Source organism: Cyphomyrmex costatus, unplaced genomic scaffold (assembly GCF_001594065.2).
Source record: "Cyphomyrmex costatus isolate MS0001 unplaced genomic scaffold, Ccosl1.0 scaffold398, whole genome shotgun sequence".
In the NCBI taxonomy this organism is placed as follows: Eukaryota; Metazoa; Arthropoda; class Insecta; order Hymenoptera; family Formicidae; genus Cyphomyrmex; species Cyphomyrmex costatus.
Window position 1 is genome coordinate 953,950 of NW_017278185.1, and position 17,357 is coordinate 971,306.

Genomic DNA, 17,357 nt, shown 5'->3' on the forward strand with positions numbered 1-17,357 from the left:
TAATTTAAAATCTGTGAAAAATAAGATTGCGAAGAATATCACAAGTTGGAGTTTCGTCCCGGCTTCCACTACTGGACTCATCAGTAAGGTAATGTAGTGGGAGTCTACCTTAGACGCCGGTGTAAGTTTAAATCGAGACTCTATATAAAGAGACATATGTGTATCTGTACATACGTGTGTTATATAGAGTCTCGATTTAATAACTTACACCGGCGTCTAAGGAGTCCAGTAGTGGAAGCCGGGACGAAACTCCAACTTGTGATATTCTTCGCAATCTTATTTTTCACAGATTTTAAATTACCATTACTTTAATATTAAATTTTAATATATGTCTTTCAACATATTATTAAGATCTAATAAGATGCTATAAGCATCGAAATTTGTTAGATTGATTGTCAATTTAACTAAAGTGATATTACCGTGGTAATTATTTAGAGTTGCGTTGTAAGTCTGAAAAAATTTTCGGCACGCGATTAGGGGAACTATACATACGCGGTATATAAAATTCACACATAATGATAATAAGCATCGTGATCTAGCTTTGACCGTGATACACGGAGAGAAGGATTTCTTAAAATTTACCCTGAAAGTATAGTAATCGTGGGACAACATTATATTTCGAAGAATTTTTATGTAAATCTCTCACATTCATTAATAAAACTACAATAAAATATAAAATAAGTATGATTAATTTTACTGAAGTGCATGGTAAAAATCTTTAAATTTATTGTATTGTACCATAATTACTACTATATATTTTCAGGGTAAATTTTAAAAAATCCTTCTCTTCATGTAGGCTTTGCTTTGTGCTTCCTTCTTTCTTGTTATTAAACTTTTCATTTTTATGATATGATTTTTTTCGTAAGTATATCTTTAGGCATTTATATCGATTGCTTTTAAAAGTAAAAAAGTGTATTACAATAATCCGATAATCCTATTTAATAAAAAATTGATAAAAACTGTGAATTAAATAATTCAATAAAATTAACTAATTAATTATGATAACTAAAATCAGTTTAAATTAAAAATTTTTTTGTTTTAAAAATATGGTAAACTTCTTTCAACGATTTATTATATATCTATACAATATTGTCCTCTGGAGGCGTCGAGTGGCTCATCGCTCAGTGCGATTGACTCGCGATCTGTAGACCCGAGTTCAATCCCACGTGCGGCCAAACGCGATTTTTCGCGTTTAATGAGCCAAAAATGGCGCTCAACCTAGTGATCAAAAGATCTATGATCATCAGCGCCGTTCGGATTCGGCGTTAAATTGTAGGTCCTATACATCAGTATATATCAATAAATATATGTCTCTAATATCTGACTGAAGTAGGATTCTGTGGATCAATCACCCACAAATCTGAAAACAATTTGATTCGAGAAACGAATATAGGCCTCGGACAAAAGTGGAAGAGGCCTGTAGACGTCCTATGCTCCATATGAGGAGATAAAGGGAGTCATCATCATGTATCATTTGTATGAAGTGCATCATGTATCAGATCTAACCGAACATCCAATACCAAGGGAGATTGTTGAAAAAAATTCGTGATCTGGTCTACAGGACCGTCTAATACTAATATAAATGGACAATGTCGTGCATCTGGATATAGCGTAGAAATTACATGTTACATATAATTTCTACGCTACATACAGATGTACGATATTGTCCGTATATATTAGACGGTCCTGTAGACCAGATCACGAATTTTTTTTCAACAATCTCCCTTCGTATTGAAATGTTCGGTTAGATCTGATACATGATGCACTTTATACAAATGATACATAATATTTCAAAGAAATGTATCCATAAACTTATCACCTGAATCTAACACGCAGCGTTTACAATTAAAAAAATCACTTTCCTGGCTTATAATTTCGGTGTAATGATAATTGAACCATTCCATTCATCTTAGATCCATCTTGTTGTTTCGTCCTCTTTCGCGTATTGCTTACGACTAACGGTCTATTATTTGGAGAAGCATTATTTATTTCAAAATTCGTTATTAGAAGTCAAAGGAAAATAGATGACTTATTAGAAGATATGTATATTTATGTTTTTGATTAGTATGTGCTTAAATATAGTATATGTCCTGTGTGACTGATTGCAATAACTTTATTTATTTTATTACATATTTTTATATTTATATATATATTGAATGATGATATCCGTAGACTCGTAAGATTTAAAAATTCTAGAAAGTGAAATGCCTAATCGAGTCTTGTAACAGGATGTTAGTGTTAATTATAATTGTGTGAATTTATGTACCGCGTATGTAGTTCTTCTCGCGACGCTGATGGATTTTCAGCATTGACGCATACGTATTGACTACCGCAGTAATATCACTTTAACGACGTCGACGTAGTGATATTAAGATCTAATAAGATGCTATAGGCATCAAAATTTATTAGATTGATTGTCAATTTAACTAAAGTGATATTACTGCGGTAGTCAATACGTATGCGTCAATGCTGAAAATCCATCAGCGTCGCGAGAAGAACTACATACGCGGTACATAAATTCACACAATTATAATTAACACTAACATCCTGTTACAAGACTCGATTAGGCATTTCACTTTCTAGGATTTTTATATTTCTTTAGTTTAGGATTCGGGGAAAGAAACATATACGTTACTATTACTTCAAATTATGTATATCAAGCGACACGGTAGAGGCGCGACGCCAAGTACATAAGCGAATGTGACTATTTGAGACGTATAATGACATTTTTATTATATGTTTGATGCACGAGCTTTCGATTGCAAAAAGCCAGTCTGATTGAAATCGGTACACTTAATCCCGAGATCTCAAAATGTCTTTATTAAAAAAGTCATTTTATTTTCAAGAATCAGACTTACACTCACTTACAATCAGATATTAAACTCACGCACGCACGCACGCACGCACACTTAATACCAGTTTATCGAGGAGCTTTTACAATATCTACATACTGTAATGATATTACTAATTAAAAAATTATGTAGTTTAAATTACAATTACAATTTAATTAAAAATAAAATTATAATTTTAGCATTAAGTCCTTTAAATAATAAATAAAAAAATTAATGATTATTATGTTTAAACTATGCTAATATGACAGAAAGAACCCTTTTCTATGTTTTGAAAAAATCAAGAGATGTTTAATCACAGTGAGCTCTTCCACAACCGAGAAATCAGATCTGATGTTAATTTGATCTAACAATACATATCACAATAAAGAGAAATGGAAAAATAAATAAATAGAAAAGGAAAAAGAAATAAATAGCATGCCGAAACTAAAAAAATCTATGTTAAATTCGAAAATAGGTTTATTAATATTGCAAATATTATACCAGGTGAGTGAAGAAGCTCACTATGTTCACAAGGATACCGAATCGCAAACATTACATTTAGTATTCAAAAACAGGCCTTTGGAATATTTGGGCCAATCAGTATCAGACGCAGTGAGTGACTTTAATTGTTTGACGGTATTAAATTAAAAATATCGAAAAAACAAATATCAAATGAAAAGACTCAGCAACTGTGCACTGACTAGGAATACAATAAGAGTTGAAAGGGAACAATATTCTTTAATTTTTACAAAAAGATGTAAAATCCTATAAAAAAAAAAGACTTTACAAGGATAAAAAAGGTACACCAAATATATAAAGCGGTTTACATTATCCAAAAATGAGCATGAGATCTATGGACTTGACCTTTATATGACCTTCAAGGTCACGGTCAAGGTCAAATCCAAGGTCACCATTAAAAAGCCAGAGAAATTTCCTAAAACTTTTGTATTTAACATTTTTTCGTAAAATGCCTTCCTCAAAACTTATTCGGGGGTTTCCATACTTTTGCCTCACCCCGTATAATATTTCCAAGTAGGTATATCATTATATAAAGATTCTGAAAACCCTATAAAAATCTACTCAAAAATTCTTTTTAAATAATAGATATATTACCAGCGAGATTACTCAACAATTACATGCAATAAACGTAATGCATCCAAAAGTACGCTCAGTTACGATTAATATATTTAAAAGTATATAACAAACGGAATCATAGTAAAGCAGATACACTTGGCGTGCCCACACGGTATGTGTGTGCGTGCGTAGAACCATCCCTTTACTTTCCCACAATTTCCCACACAGTGTTCTAAGTCCAAGATCTTGTATATATACAGTCTATTTGGTGAGGCAGTTCCTGTCGTATACAGAAAGGCAGTTGGGATTGAAATAAACATAAAAGTCCTTTACCGTTTAGCGAAATTCGTAATTAAAATTGAGATATTAATGTTTGCAATTGTAATGAAATGTACTAATGATGTCGCGGCATGCCGGCGAATTTCGCTAAACGGTAATCATTTTTATGTTTATTCCGATTCCATCTATCATCCTGTAGGCGGCAGAAGAAGTCTCACCGGACATACAGTTTGTAGCTATCAAAAACCACAAAACTTTCCTTCAACTCAATACAACGGCTCTGCGTGATGTGCTGCCCAATTAGACGCTTCAACCAGTCAAATTTAATCGTTCATAGTATAAAAATTATTACAGCCTAAATATTTTTATGTAGAATGTTTTTGTCTTCAAATGTTACAATGTCTATTGTTTCAAAACGTTTATGTAAATTTACAGCGTTTTCGGTTCCGTGTTTCCAAACTACTGAGTAAGAAAATTCTTTGTATTTGTTGACTAGACACGGGAAAGCACAAAATGTTAATTATTATTTTAACTTAAATTATTAATTTAATTAAAATTCGGTCGGCCCGAGAAAGTCATTTTCCATTATATTACTTAAAGGTTGAGAATGGAAGAAGAGCCGCTCGCCTTTACCTTACAGACCTTTATTAGTTCATTGTGGTGTGGTATAATTAACAATCAAAATTCCACAAAATGAGCGATACAATGTTACATAGTTTCTTTTATTGTAAGATACATACAGTATACTAATATTACATATAATCTGTAAAAAAGAACGAATAGAGATATGTATACAGAAGTTTTATAGAACACAAGTAATAATTAATATATAGAAACATGAAAAAAAACGCCAACAAAACAGTAGAAAGATCATAATAAACAACATATGTATTGAACAAAGTATAATTATGTATTTTCTTCTGATTTGTATATTACATATCCTCCTATATCCATTATTTAGATATATGAAATATTAATAATTAAAACAAGGTAAAGGACAATGAGAGTCAATTCGTAAGTAAACAACAAAGCGATTATAACATTAAATCTATAATATGAATTTATAAAAGAAAAATAATACAATAAAATACTTAGCCGTTAAAATTAGAATGTCCGTCAATATATAACAATATACATAATCGCTCGATATGAAATTTCGTTACAAGTTTCGACTCTTGATTTGAGTCCTCTTCAGACGTACAATAAAAATTCTTCTTTACAGCATTGAGACGCAACCCTCACTGACTCCCCGATTACTTATATTCGTTACGCAACATTGACAATATAGGATGACAAAATCATATACTGTAACAATGTATCTGTAACTTAGTATGAGAGAAAAAAATTCAAAAGATGTGAAAATAATAAAATTAAAAAAAAATTAAATAAAATAATTAAAGAATGTAATGTCTAACTCACCAACGAAAACGAATTGTCAGTTTATAATATAAGTAAACTGACCTTACCTTGCAGAAATAAAAGTAGAATTATTTTCGATTGTATCAAGAGTATTGAGAGTACTACTTTGAAGATGCCTATCGACAGGAAGATTAATATCACTAATCACTCAATACCTATTTTAAATAACTTAATTTCTTCTTCCATTTTTACATCCTCGATTGATAAGCAATTAACAAAACTTGAATCTAAAACAGTGAATTTCCTTAGAACACATCCTAATATCATTTTTACACACGCTGACAAAGGTAATGTTACAGTGGCAATGGACAGAGAGTGCTATGTTTCCAAAATGAATGCAATGTTGGGTGATGTTGATACATATATAACGGTTAATAGAGATCCTACTAAGAAACTTACGTCAGCTCTAAGGACAATGCTCACTAGGTGGAAATCGAAGAGTTTTATTGACAACTCTGAATATAGATCATTGTATTGCAGCGATGGAGTCCTTCCGAGAGCTTATGGATTGCCAAAGATTCACAAGCCTGATTGCCCTCTCAGGATTATTGTCTCTTCGATAGGCACTCCGTTACACTCTTTAGCTACCTATTTACACAATATCTTATATTCAACGATTCCAAAGACAGACAGTTATATTAAGAACAGTTTTCAATTGATAGACAAAATAAATAATATTGCAGTAAAAGATAATTATAAACTTATTTCGTTAGATGTTATATCACTTTTTACAAATATTCCAATAGACATAGCCATTGATTGTGTTAATGAAAAATGGAGCTTCATCTCTAGGGGCTGTTCTTTGTCGAGGGATGAATTCTTAGAGGCTGTTAAATTCATTCTGGGTTCAACATATTTTGTTTTTGACAATAAGATTTACAAGCAATGTTTTGGCACTCCCATGGGCTCTCCCTTATCTCCCATTATCGCTGATCTTGTTATGAGTAGATTAGAGTCTTTGTCTCTGTCGTCATGTAATATTGACACTCTCTTTTATTTCAGGTATGTGGACGATATTTGTACTATGGTTGATTCGGAAAAAATTGACACATTGCTTCTGGTTTTCAATGCATTCCATCCACGTCTCCAATTTACATGTGAAACTGGAGGTGACAAATTGGAATTTCTGGACACCACAATAACAATAATTAATAACAGATTCAGGTTTGATTGGTACCGTAAGCCCACATTCTCAGGCAGATTTCTTAATTTTCTGTCTAACCATCCAATTTCTCAAAAAAGAGGCGTAATTTATTCGTTGGTTGATAGAGCTTTTTTACTTTCAGACGTTGTATTCCATGAAAAGAATTTAAGACTTATAATTAATATTTTACTTGACAATGACTATCCACTCTCATTTATTTTTGACACAATCAACCAACGAATAAAACTTTTGCAAAGAAATAAAGAAATTTCTCAGGTTGTAAAGTCTAATGAATTGGAGGATAAAAAAACTGTTTCTTGGCTTACGGTACCTTTCATACCTTTTCATACTGAAAAATTCAAACGTTTTAACAATGACGAAATTAAAGTTTCTTTCCATAGTCCAAATAAGATGAGTAAATACATTAAGGTGCAGAAGGATAGTCTGTCACACACATCCAAGAGTAATGTGGTGTACAGAATCCAATGTAATGATTGTGATGCGTCTTATGTAGGACAGACTGGAAGGCAGCTGAAAACCAGAATTAATGAACACCGTAGTCATATTAGACATAATACGTCTAACCGTTCGGTTATTACGGACCACAGATTACAATATGATCACTTTCAATGGGAAGACGTTAAAATTTTAGATGAAGAACCTAATTACAGAAAGAGAATAATTTCTGAGATGCTTAACATTAAAAAGCAGAAAAATAGTCTTAACTTACATACGGACACCGAAGGTCTTCACGATTCTTACATTCCCATTGTAAATAAGGTTTAATCTTTTGTTATCGATAATCGACACACTGCTTAGTTTTGTTGTTACATCACAGTATACGCAAGATAGTTTAACGTGTCAGTACACTTAATCCTCACATTTGCGTCATATTACATTTTTATTGCAATAAGTTTTGAGAAAATGTTTTATATTATTTTTATATTCATTTTACTCTATGACTTTTTTTTTGTTTTTGTTTCGTTTTACTTATATTGTAAACTGACAATTCGTTTTCGTTGGTGAGTTAGACATTACATTCTTTAATTATTTTATTTAATTTTTTTTTAATTTTATTATTTTCACATCTTTTGAATTTTTTTCTCTCATACTAAGTTACAGATACATTGTTACAGTATATGATTTTGTCATCCTATATTGTCAATGTTGCGTAACGAATATAAGTAATCGGGGAGTCAGTGAGGGTTGCGTCTCAATGCTGTAAAGAAGAATTTTTATTGTACGTCTGAAGAGGACTCAAATCAAGAGTCGAAACTTGTAACGAAATTTCATATCGAGCGATTATGTATATTGTTATATATTGACGGACATTCTAATTTTAACGGCTAAGTATTTTATTGTATTATTTTTCTTTTATAAATTCATATTATAGATTTAATGTTATAATCGCTTTGTTGTTTACTTACGAATTGACTCTCATTGTCCTTTACCTTGTTTTAATTATTATTTTCATATAAAGAGTCCTTCAACTTTAATTTTATTTGAAATATTAATACACATTGGTATTTAATATTGAAACCAAATATAAATAATTGTATATACAAAATTTTAATTAAGTATACATAATTTGATTTAATCATATATAATATCTTAATTCATGCATAAGGAAATTACGTTATTCGATCACTTCAAATAAACTATACGTTGTGGTAGTGTCAGCTGTTAGTAAAGTGCAACTAGTTTCTGAAGACACAATTATTCTTTATTAAATAACATTTTTTATTTTCACACAGCAAAAATGTTTGCCTCAACCGCAACTTATGGTAATTTTTGACCATCGAATTTGATTGTGATAACCGCAAAACAGACATATCTTAAAAAGAATAACCGTTAAAATATGGAATATTACGAATCGAATATCACAATCGAATTATACTTTTTATAATCAAAAATTTATTTATGGGCGGCATTTTGTTTGTTTTTTCGGTTCATTTATCTATTTATCTTTAATTGGCCACGTTATGTTTGTATTTTAATTGTAAATTTTATTAAACTAAAAACAATAATTTTGGCGTGTTTATTTCTACAATTTAAATATTTTTACATTAACCAGTTCTTATTAGTTACTGTTCATTGAACGCATGTCAATTTTCGAAGAAATGTAAGCGTAGCATCCAATTGCGCCTTTTAGTACATTATACAGAATTCTTTCTACAAAAATGATAATGTTGTATAATTATGGTATAAACAAAAACGTATATTAATATTTCCTTAATGTTTGAGGAAGCAGTTAGTAACGATATTAACATAATACGTTGTATATGACATAGTACATATTATATTTAAGAGAAAGTTGAGAGAAAGTGTATCTATTGTCATTTATAATCATAATACGACAGTCGTTTATCACAGTTGCTTGTATTTCTCTTTGACGAGTCCTTTCGGCTGGAAATATGGAGATGATACTTGTTTGTATAACGCTTACGTAGTCCAGAATCGACAATAATGCTGCAGTCTGTTCAGTTGTATACATTTGTTAAAAATCATAATTATAAAAGAAAGCGTAATTAGACGTAATTAATTTCTAAATTGTTTTAAACATGTATACGTTCTATTCCATCTATAATTATTATTCGTTTCAGGGACATCGTAAGAAAAAATTGTTTATTCAAAATGTTTAAACAAAAATTAAAAAATTGTATTATTAAAAAACTTAGTTAAAAAAATTTTTTTAAACAGTTGATTTCAAAGAATGGAAAATATGAACATTAAGATTGATGACAAAATATCTTTTATACAAAAGTGTATTGTGTCGGCAGAAGCACTTCCATAATGTCTCTAAGAAGTAGTTTTAATTTCCTAATGATTTATTATATATAGATCATCCTATGAATTATATCAAAAATTGAAATATTAGAGGTTCTTATGTTCAATCGTAACTATTCTGCATCAACAAAAGATGTATAGAATTTACTACAAGCTGTTTATTAGATTTATCTACATATCATAATGACAAAACAATTTACCAGAATTTCCTTCGTTTTGGTGATATCTCCCTTGGTGAATACTTATGAACTCGTCGGCATAATGCTTCCTCGAAGTACCTTCTCTAGGACTGTATTTCCATGACACAAATAATATAAATTATCATTTATTGAATAAGAGGAAATTCAATGGAATACTTATTGATAGTATTTTAAATTGAAACATGCATCTTTTATTCAGTTATTACAAAAATAACGGCATTTTTAGAATAAATTGCAATTACCACCAGTACTTTAAAATTTACGTAAGTAATTTGTTTAAATTTTTCATTTGTTTAAAAATAATTTCTTTAAATCTTCATGGTCACATTTCAAAAAAGTCACACGATGGATGTCCAAAATTATTATTCATCTCTTACTTAATTAATGATATCAGTTCAACTGTATTCAAAAATTTACATACTGTGTATATATCATAATTTAATTCTTTAAGAAAATAGAACAACGACGTGTTTAAGTGTAAAATTTAATTTTAACATTAAAAAAACGGTAAACATATTATCTCAACAAAATTACCTTTTTAAAAAAAGGGAAAAAAGGCGCCAAGTGTGCAAAAATGAAATGAAAAAATAAAATGAAACAAAAATTAAATGAAATCTTTTTAGATTGCGCCAAATTGTGGAAGGAATATATTTTCTCTCTTGCTATATATATAACATATACTTTATTTCAAAAAGTAAAAGTACAAAAAACTTGGCGCTGCTAGACCTCAAAATATAATAATAAGTGAATGTATACCTAATCCAATAAGCACCTTAATACTACATTTTCTTTCTTATATCTTTTCATTATTTTTCATATTCAAAATTATTTAATAACCATCTTATTATTATATATTTTGAGGTCTAGCAACGCCAAGTTTTTTGTACTTTTACTTTTTGAAATAAAGTATATGTTATATATATGACAAGAAAATATATTCCTTCACAATTTGGCGCAATCTAAAAAGATTTCATTTAATTTTTGTTTTATTTTATTTTTTCATTTCATTTTTACACACTTAGCGCCTTTTTTCCCTTTTTTAAAAAAGGTAATTTTGTTGAAATATCACGCATTTTGTAATGTTAAATATTTCTTATAAATCTATATATAAAATATAAAAAGAAAGAAATAGAAAACAGAAAAAACTCCTCCTCCTGCAACGACACTCTTGCTTTCCAAGACTCTCTTGACAACGCATAACGCGTCATATATGGAACGTTCCATTTCGTCACAGTAATAATCGTTTGGTCTGCGTAAAATAATAGAGCTCGCTGTGCGTGCCTTTGGCCTTAAAATAAAAAAGAAACAATATTTAAATATTAAATCTTATAGGACCGTGAAAAACACAACCAATAAAATGTCTTTAACGATCGAGCTGTATCTTAGGTGCTAATTATAATTCCGTGAGAATTTATATAAAACTGGTATCAAAACTCTCCTCTCCTTCCATGTTGGTTAGCGAAGTTAAAAATTGCGCACCTGTAGCTTTAGCATGCGATTTTCGCGTTCGTTATTTTCTTCGGGATTGCTTGAGAAGCGACAGTACAGTTCAAAGTATAGCCTAGAACCAAAATCGACTCTCGAATACTTTTTCCGTGAGCTTTCAAGATCAAGACATTGACTGCTTTAACGGGATACAAAAATAAAAGATTTTTATCTATCTAATAGACATTTTCATAGTTCGAAATGCGCAGACGCGAACATGGGTGGGGGGATCGACCAAGTCCGGGAAAGTCAAAAGTTTCGTACAGTTTTGTACGCTTTACATTATGGCTTCATCATTTCCATTCGTAAAAGCAAATATTTCCCCTCTTGATGTTCCTGGTGCTGTATTAATTTATAATTCAGTTCAAGAACACAGCGTAGAGCAATTAAAAAGATGGTTGAAATGTAGGAAGCAAAAAACAAACGGAAAAAAATACGAATTAGTTGAGAGGTTATTTAGTCTTTTATATTTTTAATACGTCCTATAAAACAAATATGATTATATATTATTTTAATTAAAATTTTTCTACGATTTAGAGTAAACATATGCCTTCAGAATGACATACCAATTGACCCAACAGTTGATGAAGGTAAATGGTTAATTGCTGCAGAAAACATTAAAAAAAAAAATTAAATAAATAAAATAAAATAAAATTTAATCATAATTCATATAAATAAATGATTGTACAATTTCTATTATTTATTTTCTCACCTTTCTTTTATTTTTTAGTAATAGGGTCCGGGTACTCGTCAGATGATTCACTTTCCCCATGGAAATGCAACGAACATATATACGTGTCTTTTTTAACATATTTAATGTTGTTAAATGGAGTAGGACGACCACATGCTCTCACCCATATATTACATTTATTGCATTTATCACAATTTTTCGTGTGATTTTTTAATTGCTTTGTTTCGACATTACCCTTTCTAAATGACAGGCACGGTTTGGGAAACGAGATAAAATAATAATTATCAGTTTTAAAACTTTTTAAGTGTCACTTTTGCATAAACCATAACAGCAACGTTTTGTTGTTCCTTTTCTATCATTTGTGCTTGCCATAATTAAGAAAACTTTTTTTTAAATAGTAATCGATCTTTTCACGTGTATTTTTATGAAAAGTGTACGAAAGTCCACCAGGTGAGGCTAGATTTGTTTGCGCAGGCGCACAATTTTTTGCTTGCGATGAAAAGGTCTATGTCATTACGTTGACAGCTAATCGATATAAAATAAAATATGCTAACAAGCGCAGTCTAAAATTTAAAACATGAAACGGACAACATTTCCGACAAGCGCCGTCTGTTGTTTAAAACGTGAAACGGACAACATTTCCGAGGGCGATGATGACGTATCTTAATGTCAATGTCAAAATTTTAGACATTTGAACTTTACATAGAGATATCTTCCTTCGTAGGGTACGTAGAAAATAAAAACATATTTATAATATATATAATTTAGACAGAAAAACTAAATTAAAACTATTTAAAAATTGATAAATTCAGCCATTTATTGTGAGATCCGATAATCTCGGGTACACTGAACTCATCGACTCGTGTAAAGATACACGGTGCGGTCTCGCGCTTTGCGTTCACTTGGCGCGAGACACTACCGTGTCTCTTGATAATCGGCCAAATGACGGTCAAGAGCAGGATTTTGGTTGCTAATATAATGTGTGAATTATTTTATTTACCACGTATGTACTCTCTTTTATACCGCGTGCCTAATAATAAAAAAATTGTTTTAACGTGAACTTTTATAAAATTCATATGTGTAAATAAATATTAAATATATATAAAAACATTTTAGATTTATACATATGTATATACATTTAGAATAAATAAATAACTGATATATTATCAATTAAAGATGCCAGTACAAAGTGAACATACATAAAGTGTATGTAACTTTCGATCGATTTTCGAATCCCCTCCGCCTTCCGCTGTCCCCCTCACCTCATCGCCCCGCGAGCAGATCAAATGTCGCTCGAGCGTCGTGCCGGAGACACTACCAAGTCACCTGTCACATAAAAAGTTTAAAACACGTTGGTGTCTCGTGCGGCAAGTGTTAATTTAAATTACTATCCGTCAAGTCTAAAAACAATGTCGAAAACGCTGATGTCAGTACTAACACCGTTATTTATCATTAGTTCGTTTTACTGTTTGATCTTGTTCGAATATCCTCTTGGTCAACAAAGGCCGTATTTCTCTTGCTTGTATGGCTTGACCGTATGGAGCATTATTGTATATAATACTTATCCAATATTCATTGTTCAACTGGAGGAAAAGAGAATATTTATATCACATGATATCCATTACTTGATCGCCATTTCTTCGATTTTTATCAGCTTATATCGTTATAAGGTAATATTTCGAATATATTTTTTCCAAATATTATTTGACTTTTCAATATTTTTTAACTCTGTTTAAGCGTATAATTAATTGAAAGTGTTAAAGGATTCTTGGATAGGCAATTTCAAATTTTTTATTAGAAACAAATATATAAATAGATTTGAATAAATTAATTTTAATGTTTATATAATTATTTAATATTGTTAACGCACAGAGTTCAAATATATGAATATTATATCATGTAAACTGTTAGAATAATGGTGCAGAAACAGTGTCGATTTTTATTATTTTAAACTTTGGAGGCTTTATTCTACAATAAGAATACATTCGACTGTGTTCATGTATTCAATATTTTCCAACGCAGATTTTGTTTTACTAAATGTGTTAGTATAATTTAACAACAGAAATAAGTTAAAGAACTAATAAAACGTTCGACTAGGAGACTACATTGGAACGAGCAATATAGTGATAAGTTTCAAAAATTTCGTAACGGAGATAACAGCCTTGAAAATGAAAAGCGTCAGGGATGGTCTGTAGTTGACAATAACTATAATTTTGAAGATAATTATTGAAGCGGATCTATTAACAAATCACTCAAGAGATTGCACATGAACTACACAATTAACAGTTCTTTATCAATTAATAGTTGTTTATCACTTTAATTGAATCAGTAAAGTAAAGAACAAACATTATTTTTGAACCAAACTAATATTAAGAGTAATACTATTTGTGATTTTGTCTTCATATGTTAATGCACAAAGTTCAAATAAAGAACTCTGTTCTCAAACGATCTCATAAAATTAGCAATTTACGCGATTTCTATTTATATGTTCTATATTTTTCATTAATCCATTCAATTGCGAGACTTTCATGAATTCTCCGATTCATTAGATGTTTCTCGATTTGACTATATCCTTTCGAAATCAGCATGTAAACTCATTGGTTACTAATCATATAGATAATTACGATCGGTAATTTTGCGGTAAATTTTATCGAATTTAAATTTAGAATTATGGAAAAGTTCTCGATCGTTTAAAGGACGTAGACGATTCCTCTTATTGTTAGATCGAATTCGAGGAATGAACGCAGATTCTACCTCTTTTAGAGACACTAATGTCATGTTGGTCAAACGAGAAGGATATCTCGACAAAATATTTTTCATCGTAAAGTTCGAGCAAGATTTGTGATGACAGTGACCCTCTAACATTCGATCATGAAGTAAGAGTAAGGAGACTTAACTGTGTAGACTGAAGGTTGTCACGAAAAATGTTCCGTATACTGCCATGTCCGCCGAATGGAATAACTTGCAACATTTCATCGCCATATTGAATATTTATATGAGTGCAGTATACTTGCGACTGTGTATGTACACGTATATGTGTACACATATACATAATATATCGAATCGGGATAACAGATATCTTAACCTGTAAAGTCTCGAACTTTAACGCTTAATAACTCGGTTTACAAGGTCGATCCCCGCATTTTTCTTATAGATTCTTTCGTTCCGAGTGAAAACGCGACGAATGAGTATAATTATAATTTTATTAAGATTTTAGGAGAGCAAGCTATACTCTACCTTTTAGAAGACAAATACGTGTCTTAAACGTATAAAATTATACTCATTCGTCGCGTTTTCACTCAGAACGAAAGAATCTATAAGAAAAATGCGGGGATCGGCCTTGTGAACTGAGTTATTAAGCGTTAAAGTTTGAGAATTTACAGGTTAAGATACCTGTCATCTCGATTCGATGTATATTATGTATATGTGTACACATATACGTGTACATACACAGTCGCAAGTATACTGCACTCATATAAATATTCAATATGGCGATGGAATGTTGCAAGTTATTCCATTCGGCGGACATGGCAGTATACGGACCATTTTTCGTGACCAACTTTTTTCTCCATCCTATCTAGTTGAGTCACCTTACTCTTACTTCATGTATTCGATCTATGTGTGTCGAAATTCCGCCGGAAGCCCGTGCTTTAGAGTAAATTTGTAAATATTCTGAGAATTCAAAAGCTTCGCACATTTCGGAGATTTCGCGTTTCGCCGTTGATTTCGCAGCAACGTTAGTAAATATATAACTCGATCTCGCGTCCGCAAGAACTGAGATCACTATAGCTTCTCTTTAAGAGAATTGTGACAAGATAATCAAATAAAGTACATTATTTGATGCAATTAAACGCGTTTGACTGTCTTTCGATCTATCACTAACGCTTGAAGAGGGTCCACTCCATCTACATATTTTTAAATTACTTCGGTCTTCTTGCACTTTTACTGATCGAAATCGGCACAAAATTCAAGGTTAAAACGTGAATAATTGAAGACAAAATATGATTCGTAAAATTAGGATTTACATTTGTATTACGTTCTTAAATTAAACCAATAAGAAATTGTATTTAACGGTCGAGCTGGATCTTGTGCTAATTATAATTGTCGCACGGACTATAAGAGATCCGGGTTCGAATCCCAGCCGAGATAATATTTTTCGCAATATAAATTGATTATTTACAAATTTTCATTAATAGATCAAGAGACGCGGTAGTGTCTCCGGCCATGTTCAAAAACTGAGAGACACTACACGTCTCTTATTTTAATATGTCGTTCAACATTATTAAGATCCAATATATTACGAGCATCAAAATTGTTAAATTACTAGATAATTTAACTCATAATATTATTGCGGTAGAGAGAGTTTCGTAGAGTAGCCTTTCAAGACCGAAAAATTGTTCGGCGCGTGGTTTAAAAGACTACATATATAATATGTAAATGCACACGGATAATTAGTAAATGCACAATTAGCACTTAAGATCCAGCTCGGACGTTAAAGGCAATTTCTTATTGGTTGTGTTTCTCATATGTACAATCCTATATGTTGTAATATTTAAATATTGTTCCTAAATAAGTTTTTAAAATAATTTATTTATTTCCTATGTTTAAAATACTAATAGCATATAAATAACTCATTATTTAAAACATTTTTTGTACACATTAAAATAATAATTTTTATTCAAGTATGAAAATATAATACTTTCTATATTATGTCGCATAATCAATCCGTATATAATTTTTTAAAGGAATTGAAAATATGTTTACGTGAACTCTCTGTAGTAAACGACACATTAGAAACACTCGGTGCTCCAAATGAATATCACCGGATACGTAACTGGATAATTCGAGTAATAATCGGATGTATTGTATTTGTTTTTTATGATATGATAACAACCGTCTTTTTTATTAAATATTATGGATCTTCAATGGACAGTAAAGGAATTTTAAATGTTAGATTAATTTTTAATATACTGACAGTATATTATCCATTATGTGTAAATATCTTAAGTGCGCTAATTTGCGGAACTGTTCTTCGGTTAGTATAAATGCAAACATTCACTTACAACTAGTAAGCTATTCTTTATTGACATTGTGGGACGAAATGATCACAGAGTGAACATTAAAGATCTCTTTAAAGTTCATTAAAATTTTAAGACGCTTTATATAATTTTAAATAATTTTTTAGCAGGATAAACATTGCAATTGTAGAAATAATACTACATTATGAGACAAATTAAATGGAAAAATAATAAAAATTTTTTCTGTTATAAACGACAAATATATGTATAATATCATATTATGTGAAAAAACATATAAAGCAAATAACAAAACTCTAATTTTATTTTACAGTAAATTTATTATTCAGTAACGTAACATATAACGTACAATGTATAATGAACGAATTTTAATTTTACTGAAGGGCATAACTAATAATAAATCCCTATTAT